The 16,667-nt window shown below is 35.9% G+C and overlaps 1 long non-coding RNA gene across 17 annotated transcripts in view; it reads right to left on the bottom strand.

The window, feature by feature from the left end:
• The window catches only part of LOC143857206 (uncharacterized), a 71,627-nt gene that overhangs the window by 25,101 nt on the left and 29,859 nt on the right, over positions 1–16,667 (bottom strand). For 7 of the 17 annotated variants that reach the window (XR_013238514.1, XR_013238510.1, XR_013238517.1 and 4 more), the window contains 3 exons: positions 1,277–1,327; positions 1,040–1,174; positions 361–417 (listed from right to left, as the gene is read on the bottom strand). This is a non-coding gene — a long non-coding RNA (uncharacterized LOC143857206). Of the gene's footprint in view, positions 1–360; positions 418–1,039; positions 1,175–1,276; positions 1,328–14,452; positions 14,507–15,074; positions 15,166–15,309; positions 15,361–16,667 lie in introns of all 17 variants that reach the window. The other 10 variants (XR_013238507.1, XR_013238509.1, XR_013238515.1 and 7 more) reach the window with 7 other exon arrangements.

Genomic DNA, 16,667 nt, shown 5'->3' with positions numbered 1-16,667 from the left:
ATGGGTTTAATGCCAAATGAAAGAACACACTAAAATGGGTTTTTCATGGGACTGTGAGAAGAGGAGCAATACAAGATTTTTGTCTTTGAGAAAAGGTTGAAAAAGGTAAAAAGGTAGAAAACATGAGAACAAGGTAAAAAGGTGACTTTTGGAAAATATGCAAATGGGATGATTAGATGAGGAACCTTCCAGAGGGAAGGGGGTATTCTCATCCTAAAATGGGCTAAAGTTTTCTCCCTCCTCCCTTCTTTGATAATTTAGAAAACAGCCCCCCTTTCTGAAAATTTCAGACAAAAAGTACATTTTTCTGATCATTTTCCTTATAATTTAAGAAAAAAGAGTTTAGAGAAATAAACATACATGCCTTCACCAACGTGAACTCTCCTCCTTGATGCAAAGATGATGCAGATGGTAGCCCTGGTAAACAAAGAGTGTTTTAACAATTATATTATATATTTCTTCACGCCTTATATCCCTTCCATTAACTATTTTATGTCATTTTATTGCTTTGGTAATGAGTTAACCTAGATTCATATCTGGTATTTGGAAATTTTGTTTTTGAATTGTGAGATTTTATATGCTGTAAGCCCTTTACAGGCCCTTATTTTTCCAAAAGTACTGTACGGACCACATCATAGGATGATCCAAACCGCTCATGTTATGGAACACAACGTATTCCCCAAAAATTAGTTCCATAGGATGATCCTAGCCCTCTGACCCATAGAGGTTTCCATAATTTGCAGTTCATTTCTACATCGGAGGGTTGGGATCATCCTTTAGAAATGATTTTTTGGGCACAACTTATTTACATTGTGGCCCATCTGATGGACGATTTGGATCATGCTATAGTATGGTCCCTACAATACATTTTGGAAAATACGGGACTATAAGGGCTTACACCATGTAAAGTTATGAATTGTTTACTTTCCAAAAGATGAACGTATCCAAGAATAGAGGATTCTGCATTACTAAAGCATTCCTCTAATTTTCCTCAAGTCACTGAATAATGTCTACGAAAAAATTGAGAGCATAAAAATACCTCCTTTCACCAACGTGAATTCTCAAGAGACGAAAATAGCTGATCACTCTGATAGCCCCAAAGCTTAGCTAAGCATCTCTTCGCTCTGATCTTGGTAGTTCCAAAAAAGAAATTCCCCACAAACCCACTAAATTACTGTTTAATATTTAAGAAAAAAAATGAAATTCTCAATAAACTCACCAATAAAATTACTTTTTAATATTTTTGGAAAAAGAGAGAGTAAAGAAACATGCATACCTGCCTTCACCAACATGAACTCTCCCTGTCCAATGGTCACTACTTTGATCACTGTAATAAATAAAGACTGTTTTATTATTCCCAACACAATTTAACGTACACACGCACATATAGATGAAAGATAGATACATACATACATACAGACACACCTTCGTGTTCCATCACTTACATTTCTTATTTTTTATTTCATTCTATTAGACTTCTATGTCCCCAAATTGCATAACCAACTTTTGTTTTGTAATTGTTTCATTTTCAAAAGAAAAGAGATAAACACATTTACACATGGGAGGAGAGGATTGTGCACTACAAAAGCATTCCACTAATCTTCATAGTTCCAAAAACAAAAATTCCTGAGAATCCAAGAAAAAATATCTAAGAAAATATAGAGTACAAAAAAGGAAAATAACTATTTTCACCAGTGTATCTCTCGAAGACGAAAATAGCTGGTCACTCTGATAACCTCAAAACTTTGTGAAACATCATACACATCTCTTCCTGGCTTTAATGGCAAAATATAAATTTTTTAAAAAATAAATAAATAACGAGACAATATGTTTTCCATTTGCTAGGCCGTAAAGCCAAGGGAATCGTCCTTTGCTTTAGTTCATTAGTCGTTTCTTCTCTTTTGAAGACTCTATTTTTGACACATCTAAAGCACTGATAAATTACACTTACACCCGTACACTTACACTAGTAATAATGGGCAACATAGCAAAGTTAGGGATGTAGTTGATGACTTTATTTCTCTTTTTATGTTGGGCATTATTGCTATTGTAAAGCACTGATGGAGAAATAAATCTAAAAGGATAAAGAAAGAACTTGCGAGTGGCACTGGGCATTCTCATATACTGCATTATTGCAAGCGTGAGATCAAGGTTTGGATGTTTTTTTGCCTCTGTATTTAACGTTTTAGTGTGACTGGATGTTCTCAATATCTCATAAATTCTCATAGTGGAAGACATATCCCTTATATTTTTAGACTTTTTTTTCTTCATAAAATTTGTGGGACCATTAATTTTTTTCCAGGAAATGATATATTCGTCCCCTTTACTTAGTGTAAAAGGAGTGAGTGGTCACAATTAGAATATAGGGGTGGCCGAGGGAAGAAAAGGGGGCTAATTTATCACTTCCCCTTTCTTAATACTTCTTTTTAGAATAGAGAACGTAATTTGCCATATTTTATATCACACCACGAAATGGAGAAACTACTAAGGATTATTGTAGTAAGAGAAGCCATTTCCAAACATCAAGGTTGAAATAGAAGCTACTTTTAATTCTGAAGGGGAAATGATACCAAAATCTCTTGACAATGTGAGATCTCCATTATACTTCACCGATGCCATATCACTATGTTTTCACTTTTTCTGATACCGTTTAAGTCCACTAATTTTTCTATCATAAGTTTAGGTACTCAATACCCTGTACAAACCATCCGATTCACGTAATTTGGCCGTTCTTGAACCAGAAAGGCATTATAATGCTGTGACTGGTGAGAAAAAGCTGGCTATAAAGCCCTCGGGTTGCTTGCCATAATGTGGTGCAATCAGTTTTGGTAGGACTCAAAATGAACTAGCCAGCTAAATCATTTTCTCAAGACAAATTTCTTTCTTGAAAGCATACAATTTGATACAGGGAGCGTCTAGTAGTAACACAAGCTGGAGATCAACACAACCAACAACTAAAATAAACTCATGGGGGTTTGAAAACACATGCCACCGTTTGAAAAGAAAAAAAACACCCAATTTAACAAGTGAAAGGAGCAAAGCTCCTTCACCCATGTTAAGGAGCTAATGCTCTCCTCACAAGTGCTCTCTTCACAAGTGATGTCTCAAAAATAAAATTTATTCAATCTATATCTTTCTTTCCTCGTGCCAAAGTCAAAACTAAAGAATAGCAACCCTAAATACTTGCCTAACAATTATTCTCCATCTTCTATCTAAAGCAAGAGAAAAAAAGGCAAGAAATATTACTAAGATAATCCTAAAATAGAAATCTCATTATTGACCTATACCGTATTTGTAAAATGCCCATAACTTGCTCAAATAAAGTCCAAATCGTGTGATCTTAGGCTAGTTAGATAGGTAATCGAAAAACCTTTCCAAAGATACCAAAATCAAGCCAAAATAGCAAGATTTAACGCCAAAAACATGGGACACATAAAATGATGAAAATTAGAAAATAAAGAATAAAGATTTGTTTCGCATTGTCGTTCTGCATTATTCAACCCCGCTTGAAGACAACTCGACATCAAGTTTAGGCCATCATCCTCCAAATCTAATTTTCGGCGTTGCACTAAACTTCTATTCTTTCTTTCTTTTTTTCATCTTCTCTTGACCCCTTACATGATGCCTAGCCATGAAAAAGGGCTCTCGAAGGCACTCTCAGATCCATGGGTATCTTCTTAAAGATGTGGGCTTCGAGTAGAGCTAACTATGTGAGAGAGTCTTCACTTGTTGTTGGACTTCTTCATTCTATGCGGCTAGATCACGTTGTACGATGTTAGGTGCAACAACTTCTTCACGCCGTCGTAAATGCATCGGAGATCTCCCGTGCTCTGATACCAACTGATGCAGAAAGCATCGACCGGCAACACAAATTGGAGATTAACACAAGCATCAATTAAAATAAACTCGTGGGAGTTCGAAAACTGATACCACCGTTTGGAAAAAACTCCAAATAACACGTGAAAGTAGCGAAGCTCCTTCACCCACGTGAAAGAGCCAATGCTCTCTTCGCTAGAGATGTCCCAAAAATAAATATTATTCAATCTATAACTTCATTTACTCAGGCCATTACAATATATAGAAAGTCAAAACTTAAGAATAGCAACCCTAAATACTTGCCTAACAATTATTCTCTATCTTCTATCAAAAGTAATAATAATAAAAGCAAGAAATATGAGTAAAATAATCTTTAAATAGAAATCCCATAATTGACCTATACCATATCTGTAAAATGCCCATAACTTGCTTAAATCAAGTCCAAATCACGTGATCATGGGCTCGTTAGATAGGGAATCAAAAAACCTTTCTAAAGATACCAAAATAAGCCAAAAAAGCAAGATTTGATGCCAAAAACATGGGACAGAAATAAAATGACAAAAATTTGAAAATAAAGAAGTGTTGTCGTTCTGCATCATTCACCCCCGCTTGAAGAAAACTCAACCTCGATTTTAGGCAATCGTCCTCCAAATCATTTATTTTTCGGTGTTGCACTAACCTTCTATTCTTCCTTTTTTTCATCTTTTCTCGATCCCTTACATGGCGCCTAGCCATGAAAGGGTCTCTCAAAGGCACTCTCAGATCATGGGTGTCTTCTCATGGATGCGGGCTTCAAGTAATGTTAGCTATGTGTGAAAGTCTTCACTTGTTGTTGGAGTTCTTGGTTCTCTGCGGCTAGATCAGGTTGGACGATGTTAGGTGCAACGACTTCATCCCGTCGTACATGCGTATGAGATCTCTTGTGCTCTTATACCAACTGATGAAGGGAGTGTCGAGCGGCAACACAAGTTTGAGATCAACACAAGCAGCAACTAAAATAAATTCATGGGGTTTGAAAACCCATGCCACAGTTTGGAGAAAAACTCCAATACAACATGAGAAAGGAGTGAAGGGCCTTCACCCACATAAAATAGCCAATGCTCTCTTCAAAAGTGATGTCCCAAAAAAAAAAAACTATATTCAATCTATATATTTCTTTCCTCATGCCATTACAATATATAGAGTCAAAACTTATGATTAGCAACCCTAAATACTTGCCAAACAATTATTCTCCATCTTCTATCTAAAGCAACATAAATAAAAGCAAGAAATATGACAAAGATAATCCTAAAATAGAAATCTCGTAATTGATTTATACCATATTCGTAAGATGCTCATAACTTGCTCAAATCAAGTACAAATCGCGAGATCTTGGGCTCGTTAGATAGGTAATCGAAAAACCTTTCTAAAGACACCAAAATCAACCAAAAATAACAAGATTTGATGCTAAAAACATGGGACACAAATAAACTGACAAAAATTAGAAAAAAGAGAGTAAAGATTTGTTTCGCATTGTCGTTCTACATCAAAACTAGTTCAAATCTCTCATGACAATTCTCCGTTCTATTATTGGACAAGAACTTCATACAAGTATGACAGTATCCACAAATAATGATCCTTAAAGTTGCAACTTTTCGCTGAAATTTTGATTTTTGTGTTCAAAATTATAACTTGAACCGATCCGATCATGATGATACTAATTTTTAAGAGAAGTTTGGTAAGGGAAATGTTTTCTCTCTTTTTTCCACATTTAAAAGATAACTTGAACGAACCTTATTTTATTCAATAAAATTTTTTGGCCGAAATTTCAATAATTCGGTAAAATATTTAATTAATTAAAAAACATGTTTTTGTACAGAGAGAGAAAGAGAGAGAGGGGGGCACGCCTCTTTGAGAGGGATGGGAAAAGGCACACGTATTAACTAAAGATTTTAGTAAGAAAAGAAAAAAAATGCAAGGCTTTCTCTTCTCGAGCTTCGCTGGCGGAAGGAGACGACCAAAATGGCTCTCTAAAAAGCGTACTCCAACTGCTTAGAGAGGGTCTGTGATAACCTTCAGTCAGACAACTAGGAAGAGACGTATTAGATGGAGATGAGTAAAAAAATATCTCACAAATTAGAGAAAGAGAGAGGATACATATTAGATAGAGTTTGTCCAAGTCTCAGTGCTACAGATTAGAAGACACTTTTACCCTTGCATATACGAATAGATAGGGATAGCAACTAAGGGTAAATCATAAAAAGAGAGGGAGAGAAAGAGAGACGTGTTAAATCAAAAATATAAAGCCAGGGCATAAGAGGAGGCCAGTACAAGGAAATTTTGGGAAAAATGAAATTTTGACTGAAATTTCCGACGAAATAAAATACTGGTATGGTACGTTTCGGTGTCGGTCCGGTCGAAATTTAAAACCATGTTTATCATTCAAAGAAATTTTTTCCCAAGAATGAACTTTCCGTCAGAAATATTTTTCTTGCAATGCAAACGGGGCCTTTTGTTATAGGGCTAGCTGAGTAATTTAGGAGTATGTATAATACAACTCTTTGTATGTGTTCCATTTTCACCTACAGTAATTTAGAAACTCTTTGGATAGGTCCAAAAAAATATAATATTTTATAGAAATGATTTTGAAGTTAAAATATGATTATTTGTAAATAATAAATATAATAGTTGAGAAATGAATAGTGCCCTCAAAGAGGCTTTAATGTCTAATTTAGAAGTCAGTCCCTGTTTGTTTGGGAATTAGAGAACCGATTGTGAATCAAAAACTAATAAACATAAATTGCAGCCAAGCAATGTTTTTTCAACCCCTCTTAGGATGATGCGCCCCTTTTAACGTGAATTGACGTTAGAAAGCGTCAAGTCTGCCCACAATTCACGATAAAGGGGGTGCATCATCCTACAGGGTGTGAAAAAATCATCTCCCATTGCAGCCCAACAATCCGTTTGTTACTGACAATTGTTTCTCAAATTCAAAAGAAAGATAGGCCCTTAGGTAACGAAGGTATTTTCTCCTGTTCATTTTAATATGGAAGAAGATGAAGCTATGAGAGCCCTATTATATAAATATTAGAAGCTTGATTCGGGCCCACTCATGATATTAATAGTTAGAAAAATCACGAATCATCCTAGCCATCCAATTAGTAGATGTTAACCATCGATCATTTTTGTTTCTCAGTTTGTTTGATGGTCATTATCTATACATCGACCCAACAGGGCGCACTATCCTAACGATCAAGATCTCTGATCAGACGTTCCCAAACAGCGGATTTCTAGCTATTCTACTAATTGTATTTGATAATTTTCCTTGGATCTCATGTCACCACATGGATGTGATCTGGCCCGTTGATCTCTATTTTTCTGAACACATCGGATTGCCACTGGCCCCACCTTGATCAGATGATCATATATAAGGCTTTTTTTTTCTAGTACTGTCAAGAAAGCAAATGATTGTTTTTTCTAGTTGTAAGATAGTCTCTCAGAAGTGCGACCGAGACAACTAGGGCCGTCGATATGGCGGGCCCACCTTAGATTGCCCACGGACAAGAAATTCCACCAATTTTTCGGTGGGGCCCACCTTCAATGGGATAGAGCAAAACAAATTTATCTGATGGCCCAGATTGTCCAAAAATTTACTTGTATGGCTAAGAAAAGAAGGGAAATGATATCATCACAACTATGTTTTGATATCAGCATTAAACCTTGTCGTTTAGTATTTAAAGAGCTGTCAAGGTTATTATCGTTCCCAAAAAGCTATCACAAGCCACTTAAAAAAGAAAAGACAAGCCGAGTTTGTGCAATTATTAAACATGGTTGTGCTGATATCATTTCCCTAGAAATAGTTTTGTTTAATCTTATATTAGATTTTTTTTAGTGAATTAGGGTTTCTTCTCTTATCGTAAATTAGGTTTTTTTACTGAACTAGGTTTCTTCTCTGATGTTTTTTTTGTTTGAATGTTCACATAATTTGTTTTTCCTTTTCGTTTTCCTCTTTTCTAATCTTATACTAGGTTTTTTTTCCTGAATTAGGGTTTGTTTTCCCTGATCTTATGCTGGTTTTATCATAGAAAGTTACTTTGGTGGTTTACTCGTGTTCTTTGGTACTTTTCTATAATGTGAATTTTTGTTAGAAAAATAGTTTTGACTTAATCTTAAATTTAGATTTATTTTACCGAATTAGGGTTTCTATTGAACTAGGGTTTCTTCTCTGATACTATATTAGTATTAACTAAACTAGGACTTCTTCTCTGATCTTATATTTGTTTTTTTTCTACTGAGTTAGGGTTCTCTGATCTTATATTAGATTTTTTTCCTACTGAATTAGGGTTTCTTATCTGATCTTATATTTGTTTTTTTACTTAATTAGGGTTTCCTCTCTCTCTCTCTCTCTCTCTCTCTCTCTCTCTCTCTCTCTCTCTCTCTCGTATTCCAACTAAGGAATGGGTCCTTTCCTTTTTCCTGTTTTCCCTTTTCTGTTAATTTTTTTTTTCTTGGAGAGATTGTGAGAAGTTTTTTTTTGTCTGAATGCTTCCTTTCTTTTCCTTTTTACTCTAATTTGGATTTGTAAAGGAGAAATTGGTTTTGGTTGCTTCTTTGTTTTCTTTTTTTTCTTTCCTTTTTTCTAATGTGGTTTTTTATCATTATAAGCTTCTTTTGATTTCCCTATTTTTTCTTTTGCTCCTTTTCTCTATTGTGAAGTTCTATCATGAAAGTAGGTAAGGTTTCATCTTATGTTGGTTTTTTTTTTACTCAATCAGGGTTCTTCTCTGATCTCATGTTAATTTTGTCATCAAAAGTTATTTTTATTATTTGCCTATTTTTCTTTTGGTCCTTCTCTCTTATGGCTCTGTTTCTTTCGACATAAAATGGGCATAAAACGAATTTTATGGCTATTTCCCCACTTAAAAATGGGGGCAAACTTTTTTTAACACCCATCACATGTTTCGTTGAAAGAAACAGAGCCTGTGAAATTTTGTTAGGAAAAAAGGTTTGGTATCATCTGATATTGGGTTTTTACACCGAACTAGAGTTTATTCTTTGATCTTACGTTCGTTTTTTATCGTAGAAAGTTTAATATTATTTTTTTGTTTTCCTGTTTTGTTTTCTACTTTTCTTTATAATGTGAATTTTTGTTAGGAAAATAGGTTTGGTTTCATCCGCTATTGGTTTTGTTTTTACTGAATTAGGGTTTCTTCTCTATCTCATGTCAGTTTTTATCATATAACATATCACCAACGTGAACTCTCGTCGTCGATGCAAAGATAATGCAGATGGTCGCATTGATGCCAATGGTCGCACCGATAAACAAGGAGTGTTTTAATAATTATATTATATATTTCTTCACGCCTTATATCCCTTCCATTTATTATTTTATGCCATTTTATTACTTTGGTCAAAGTTAACATAGATTCATACGTGCTATTTGGACTATTTGTTTTTGAATTGTTTACTTTCCAAAAGAAAAGAGATGAACATATCCAAGAATAGAGGATTCTATACTACTAATGCATTCTTCTAATCTTCCTCAAGTCTCTGTCTAATTTCTAAGAAAAATTGAGAGCATGAAAATATCTGCTTTCACCAACGTGAATTCTCAAAGAGATGAAAATAGCTGGTCACTCTGATAGCCCCAAAGCTTATCTAAGCATCTCTTCGCTCTGATCTTGGTATCCAATTTTTTCGTAGGGAGATATCTCACCTTGTGAAATCTAACTGGAGACAATCTTTTCATGTGGACACATTAGCTTTGGTAAAATTTCTTGATCACCATGTTTGTATTTGGCTTACATTTTTTTTTCGATTTTTTATTTGTTGTGGTGATTCTGATGTAAAATGTTTATGGACTTGTATTGACTTGTAGGTCAAACAATTAGAAGCACATGGGATTCCATCGGAGCAAGCGGAGGTGATAACTGCAGTTATTGCCAATGCTTTAGATGACTGCTGGGACAATGTAGGTAAATCTTATGGTTTGAAAGTAGAGATGCAGCTGGTAAGTGTTTCTTGTTCAATTTTATTCCATTTGGTTTTTCCAAGTAATCTTGGTTTGTAATGCATATTGTCGAATGCCATTGTTATTATTAGATAGCTTTGAATATACAATGCATATTGTCGGCCAAAAATACTTCTCTTTCACTAACAAAAAAGTTTGTCTCTTCCGAAATGTCCTCCCAAACCTCCTGAATGTAGTTCTTTAATAACATACTCTCCAAGGGAGCATTTTGGAATGCATAAGCGACTCTCCTTAAAGAAAAAATCATCTTGAAGAAGGTAATCGTCATGCTTCCTTTCTTTGCAAAGCATCCAAATTTCACCAAAGTCTTCATCGTTAGCATACATGTCTCGAATGCCATCAAACCCTTCAAGTTGCACACTCAAGGAATTAAGAAGAGCTACTCTTCTACTAAGAGCATCCGCCACTTATTGCACTTTCCACTCTTCTGCTTTAATTACAAAAGTATATTCTTGTAAGAAAAAAATCCACTTTGCATGTCTTCGATTTAGGCTTCCTTGATTATTGATTTGCTTGAGAGCTTCATGATTAGCATTATAAATAAACTCCCTTTGAACAAGATACGATCGCTAATGCCGAAGTGCTTGAACAATGGCATAAAATTCCACATCATAAGTAGAGTACTTCTCTGCTTCATTGAGCTTTTCACTAAAGAAGGCAATGGGATGTCCCTCTTAGCTAAGTACTCCACCAATGCCCACATGAGAGGCATCACAATCAACCTCAAACATCTTCTCAAAGTCCGGCGAAGCAAGCACAGGAGCACTAGACAAATTGTTCTTTATAAGTTGAAAACTCTTTTCAGCCTCCATTGTCCACTTGAACCCATCTTTTTTCATGCAATCCGTCAAGGGGTTGATAGAGTGCTTAAATTTCTTATGAATCGGTGATAAAATGAGGCCAATCCATAGAAACTCCTCACTTCTTGCAAGCTCTTTGGAATTGACCATTCTTGGACAACTTTGATCTTCTCATCATCCACTCTAATCCATGTTGGAGTCAAAACAAAGCCTAAAAAAGCTAGACTAGTTGTCATGAAAGAATTTTTGTGGTTTACATAGAGTTTTTCACCTCTAAAGTGGTTAGAACAACCCTCAAATGATCTACATGCTTACTTTTATCATGACTATAAATAAGAATGTCATCAAAATAAACAACAACAAGCATTCCAATAAAAGGGCGAAGGACTTGATTAATTACCCGCATGAAGATACTTGGAGCGTTGGAGAGACCAAATGGCATAATAAGCCACTCATATAAGCCTTCACATGTCTTGAAAGTGGTCTTCCATTCATCACGCAGCTTGATTTGAATTTGATGGTAGCCACTTCTAAGATCAATCTTGGAAAATATCTTTGCACCGGCAAGCATGTCAAACATATCATCAATTATTGGAATAGAAATCGGTATTTGATAATGATTCGGTTAGTGGAACAACTATCCACACACATACGTTGTGTTCCATCTTTCTTTGGAGTTAGTAAGGCCGCCACCGCACAAGGGCTCAAGCATTCTTTGATGTAAGGACCGAACCACTATAATTCTTGGTGTTCATCTTCTTCTACTTCTTCCATCCTTCTCTCCTCTAATTGGTAACATCTTTACTTTGCTTTGCACTTTAATTCAAAGTTAACAATGGTTAGTTATTTTTAATTCTTAATTTTTGCTAAAAATTTTATAAACCTAATTCACCCCCCCCCCCCCCCCCTCTTAGATTGCCTATTAGGATTTGGTATCAGAGCTCAAGGCTCTTACATAGATTTTTTATTTCTGAAAATTATTACAAGAGAAAATGATGGAGCAAACTAAAACCTCTACATCTACACCCATTGCCTCTTCTAGATATGCCAAAGGGCAATCCGTTACCAGATCCCAATTTTTTCATTGTTGAATACAAGAACGAGAATTAAGGGAGCATCCTTTAATTAGACTTATGGACAGTAAAGGAATCTCTTTAATCTAGTTCTTCATAGACAATAATACTCAAAAGCTTGAGATAGACCATATAACGCTTCGCTCTAGGCACCTAAAAGCATGGTCAATCTCTAATCAAATTGATTGTTGAATACGATTAACCGGAATTGAGGAAGCATCCTTCAATTAGACTTATGGACAGTAAAGGAATCTCATTAATCTAGTTGTTAATAGACAACAATCCTCAAAAGATTGGGATAGACCATATAATGCTTCGCTCTAGATACCTTGAAGCATGGTCAATCTCTAAATGGATTGTTGAATACAAAGAACCGGAATTAAGGAAGCATCCCTTAATAATGAAAAGGGGAGAGGAGGATTCCCAAACCCTGTTGCTACCCATTACCGGTTTTGTAAAGGAAAGTACAGAAAACTATAAATATAACTAGTTTATAGGTTGCTGATGCTCCAAATCATATGACATTCGGCATAACTCCGACGCACGGTGGTATATCATAAGAGATTTCAGCATATATTGGTTAGGATTAGTTTCTGAAATGTCCCCAAGATTTCTCTCTCTAGGGTTTTCTAAAACCAAATGGAAAAAGGGTGTGAATACCAAAGAGGGAGGGGTGCTAAGGGCTTAAAGGAGTGTAGATAGCAACTAAATGTTAAAGGGGTATAAATATCAAAGAGGGGGAAAGAAAACCAGAGCAAAAGTGGAGGAGTGAAAAGGAATGAAAATTGAAGGAGGGGAAAGCCTCCTTTTATAGACTTTGGTGGAGCTTATGGGACCACTAAAAAGTGGTTTTTGTTAGCGTATGTCGGGTTTTGGGGTATCGAGAATGGTTTTCGGGTTTCCAGGACTGGATTTCAAGTTTTGGGAATGTTTGGTAGTTTCAAAACAGTTGTTTGGTAACCCGAATTGATTTTCAGTTGTCGGAAATGGTCCCAAGCAGTAAAAAAAGTAACTTTTGGTAGTTATGATTTTTGGTGACTAAAAGATGGTCAATTGCTCTGGCTTGCTAGTAAATGGTTTCTGGTTTTTAATGAAATGTCCTTGGTAGCAAGATTTGATCTTTCGTTCCTAAGGAATATTTCTTCATAACCGAGGGTAGTTTCTAGTTCCCAGAAAGTGGTTTCTGGTAACCAAAAGTGTTTTATGGGTCCTCGAAATGGGTTTCAGGTCCTTGGAAAGTTGGCTTCAAGTTCCCGATTTTTTGTTCTGGTTTGTTGGTTGCTTGACAAGTAGTTTTTTGCTCTGGGAAGGTTGTTCCTGGTAGCCAAAGTGGTTTATGGTTACCAAAAGTGGTTATGGTGACCAAAAGGTGGTTCTGGTTCTTAGAAATGGCTTCAGGGAGAGCTTTTCCTTTGTTTTGGTGATTTAATCTTCAGGATGTTGTGTTTGCTATAAAAAGAGGGTGCCGAGCTATCGAGCTTTATTCTTGGGACCTTTGTTTGACCAATTCAGGGTTCTTTCGAAAGGTTTTGGTGAACTCGGATGATTCTGGATGTAGGCCTGGTTGTAGGTGGTCGTGGGGTGTCTTGGCTATTTGGGTGACTTTGTGTTCTTGAAAACCTAGAGAAATGTTGAGAGAGACATCGAGGGAAAGACCTAGAGAAGCTTCGGGACTCATCATAGGATTCATCATCGCAACAAACCTATCATTAGTCATGTCTTGACAAAATGGGGTGTCTACAAATAGCTATAGAAAAAATTTAATATCAACTCAACTAAAGAAAAAAACAACCTAAAGAATCCCACTCAGTCAAAAACTTCTAGAAGAATTAAGATAGACTTAGGTTGGCCCCACTAGTATGAATTACTACTTCTAACATACTAGTCGGTGGTCTATCGTCCCTAGATCGTTAGAGGATTGGAGTGGCCTTAAGATTGACGACCATTGTCGATTTCATATTTATCACAATGAGTTTCACAGGAAGGGTAGAGCTCTAGATGTTTTTAAGAGTAATTAGAAGCATAAGTCACATTTTATTTTGCTTTAATTGGCCGGATGAAAGGACTTAGTTTTTTAATCGGATAACATAAGAAATGGCCGAAGTCTAGTTTTATGTGGAGTTAAAGTTGGCCGAAAGATGGAGATTAATTTTAGGAAAAGTAGAGAGATTTTTGCTCCAAAAGGAGGTGGAAAAGTGGCGTTAAAATTCTCCTTCCATGTGCCTATTTTGTAGGGGCAATATGAGAGAGAGAATTAAAATGTTTTTATGTAGAATGCAAATCAGACATATGATTTTGATTATGAATTAAAGAGAGAATTTATTTCTAGTATTTCACATTTTGATGAAGAGGCATGATTAGTTTCCTGAAGGAAAGGAGAATGATAAATTAAATAACCACCAAACATCCTTGGGAATGGGAAACTGAGGTCATTTTACTTTCACAAGAAAATACTATTTTGATGGCAACCAAACGGACTCCTAGTGGTCTTCATTAGAATGCTCAGTCGGGGCGACCTTTACAATGAGACAAGCTGAGTATTGTATTGTTAGTAGGCATACCTCATTATGTTACAATTAGTGGTTGTGCCCTACTAAAGAATTGCTATTTAATAGTTACGAAAGATGATATTTCCCATAAACTCGCTAAATTTTGTAATATTTAAGAGAAAAACAGAGAATCCCGCCTGGAAATCGACAAAATTTCAAATTAATATAATTTAAGAAAAAAAGAGTATAGAGAAACAAGCATACCTGCCTTCACCAACATGAACTCTCCTCGATGCAAAGATGACGTAGATGATAGCTCTGATAAACAAAGTGTGTTTTAACAATTATATTATATAATTCCTCACGCCTTATATCCCTTCCATTTATTATGTTATGTCATTTTTTTTTACTTTGGTCAAAGTTAACCAAGATTCACACCTGGTATTTGTACGTTTTGTTTTTAAATTGAGATGTTTCATATGGTGTAAGCCCTTATAGTCCCTTATTTCTCCAAAAAGTATTGTACGGCCCACATCATAGGATGATCCTAGCCCTCTGATCTATAGAGGTTTCCATAATATGCAGTTCTCACTAGATCAGAGGGTTGGGATCATCCTATAGAAATGATATTTTTGGCCAACCTATTTGCATTGTGGCCGATCAGATGGACGGTTTAGATCATGTTATAGTTTGCTCTGTACAGTACTTTTCGAAAAATACGGGACTATAAGGGCTTACACCATATAAAAACTCATTAATTGTTTACTTTCCAAAAGAAAAGATGAACGTATCCAAGAATAGAGGATTCTGCTCTACTAAAGCATTCCTCTAATCTTCCTCAAATCACTGAATAATTTCTATGAAAAAATTGAGAGCAGGAAAATACCTCCTTTCACCAACGTAAACTCTCCAAGAGACGAAAATAGCTGATCACTCTGATAGCCCCAAAGCTTAGCTAAGCATCTCTTCACTCTGATCTTGGTAGTTCCAAAAAGAAATTCCTCATAAACCCACTAAATTACTATTTAATATTTAAAAAAATATGAGATTCTCAATAAACCTACCAGTGAAATTACTATTTAATATTTTTGGAACAAGAGAGAGTACAGAAACATGCGTACCTGCCTTCACCAACATGAACTCTCCCTATCCGATGGTCACTACTTTGATCACTGTAATAAATAAAGAGTGTTTTATTATTCCCAACACATTTTAACACACACATAGATGATATAGAGTTAGATAGATACACACACACCTTCGTTTGTTCCATCACTTACATTTTTTATTTTTTATGTCATTCTATTAGACTTTTATGTCCCCAAGATTCATATCTGGTATTTGGACATTTTGTTTTTGAATTGTGAGGTTTCATATGGTGTAAGGCCTAATAGTCCCTTATTTTTCCAAAAAAGTACGGACCACATCATAGGATGATCCAATGACGCCGGAACTACCTCGATGGATCGTCAAACCGAGTCTACTAGGCCCACTAGCCTAGGCCCCAAAATTAAAAGGTCCAAAAATAGAGTTGTAGTCCATGATTTTAGGTCATCTTTTAGGTAAAAACTGAATTTACTCAGAGCTTTGAACATAGCAAACCATACATGGTTGGAAAGATCTACGAGTTTACTTTCCAACGCAACAAACGGTTCGTAAATCTGAGTTCTGTGGAGGGAATTAGTGCTATTTTTCTGAGAAGGGTTGAAGCTGCCTACAACATACGAATTTCAGCAGTTTTGGGTTTCTTTTTGCCTACTGTCCAACCCATTATTCCAAACGTTTTTGGATATGATTTAAGTTATTTTTTATATTATATTTACGCTTTAATAAGTCCCAAAGACCACAATTAAGTTTAGTAAGATAGCCTTAAGTATTAATCAAAGTAACTTTATTTTTCCTCTCCCTTCTTTCTTGGAACTTGTGCTGTTAAGATAGGAAATGTTGTTCAAGCCTTTAAAAATGCACCTATGGCTGGAGGGTTGTTCCATGCCTACTTAATTATTTATTTGGGCTGTAGAGAAGAGACTTTTGCAGAGAATTTGAATCAAGTTTAGCCTTTGGCTTGTGAAAAAGAAGGATTCCTTGTTGTATTATTTGCTATTATCCCTTGGGTGGATTCCTTTGGTTGGCGGGCTGTTTCATCTTAGTTTTCACTTGCATTTCCTCCTTTCTTTTCCGTTTGTTTGGTGTCATCCAAACCATCCATTAGGGGTGCAACTCGGGTCGGGTTGGGTCGAGTAGATGCTAACCCAAACCCGACCCCAGCAACCATTTGTTCAACCCGAACCCGATCCGACCCGAGTTCCAACCCGTTTTCAACCCGACTGTAGACACCCCATTTTGACCGAACCTTAAACCCTGAAATCAAATAAAATTCAGAAGTTAATCGCAAGAGTTTCAAAAATTCAAGTCCCGAAAATTCATGGAAGCATGTTAAGTGTAAAGAGAACCCCCAGTTTCATTGACCCGTCTTGCT

The sequence above is a fragment of the Tasmannia lanceolata genome, unplaced genomic scaffold (assembly GCF_043159265.1).
Source record: "Tasmannia lanceolata isolate RefF3 unplaced genomic scaffold, GAP_Taslan_0.1 ptg000024l, whole genome shotgun sequence".
Lineage (NCBI taxonomy): Eukaryota > Viridiplantae > Streptophyta > Magnoliopsida > Canellales > Winteraceae > Tasmannia > Tasmannia lanceolata.
This window is presented reverse-complemented; position numbering and strand designations above follow the sequence as displayed.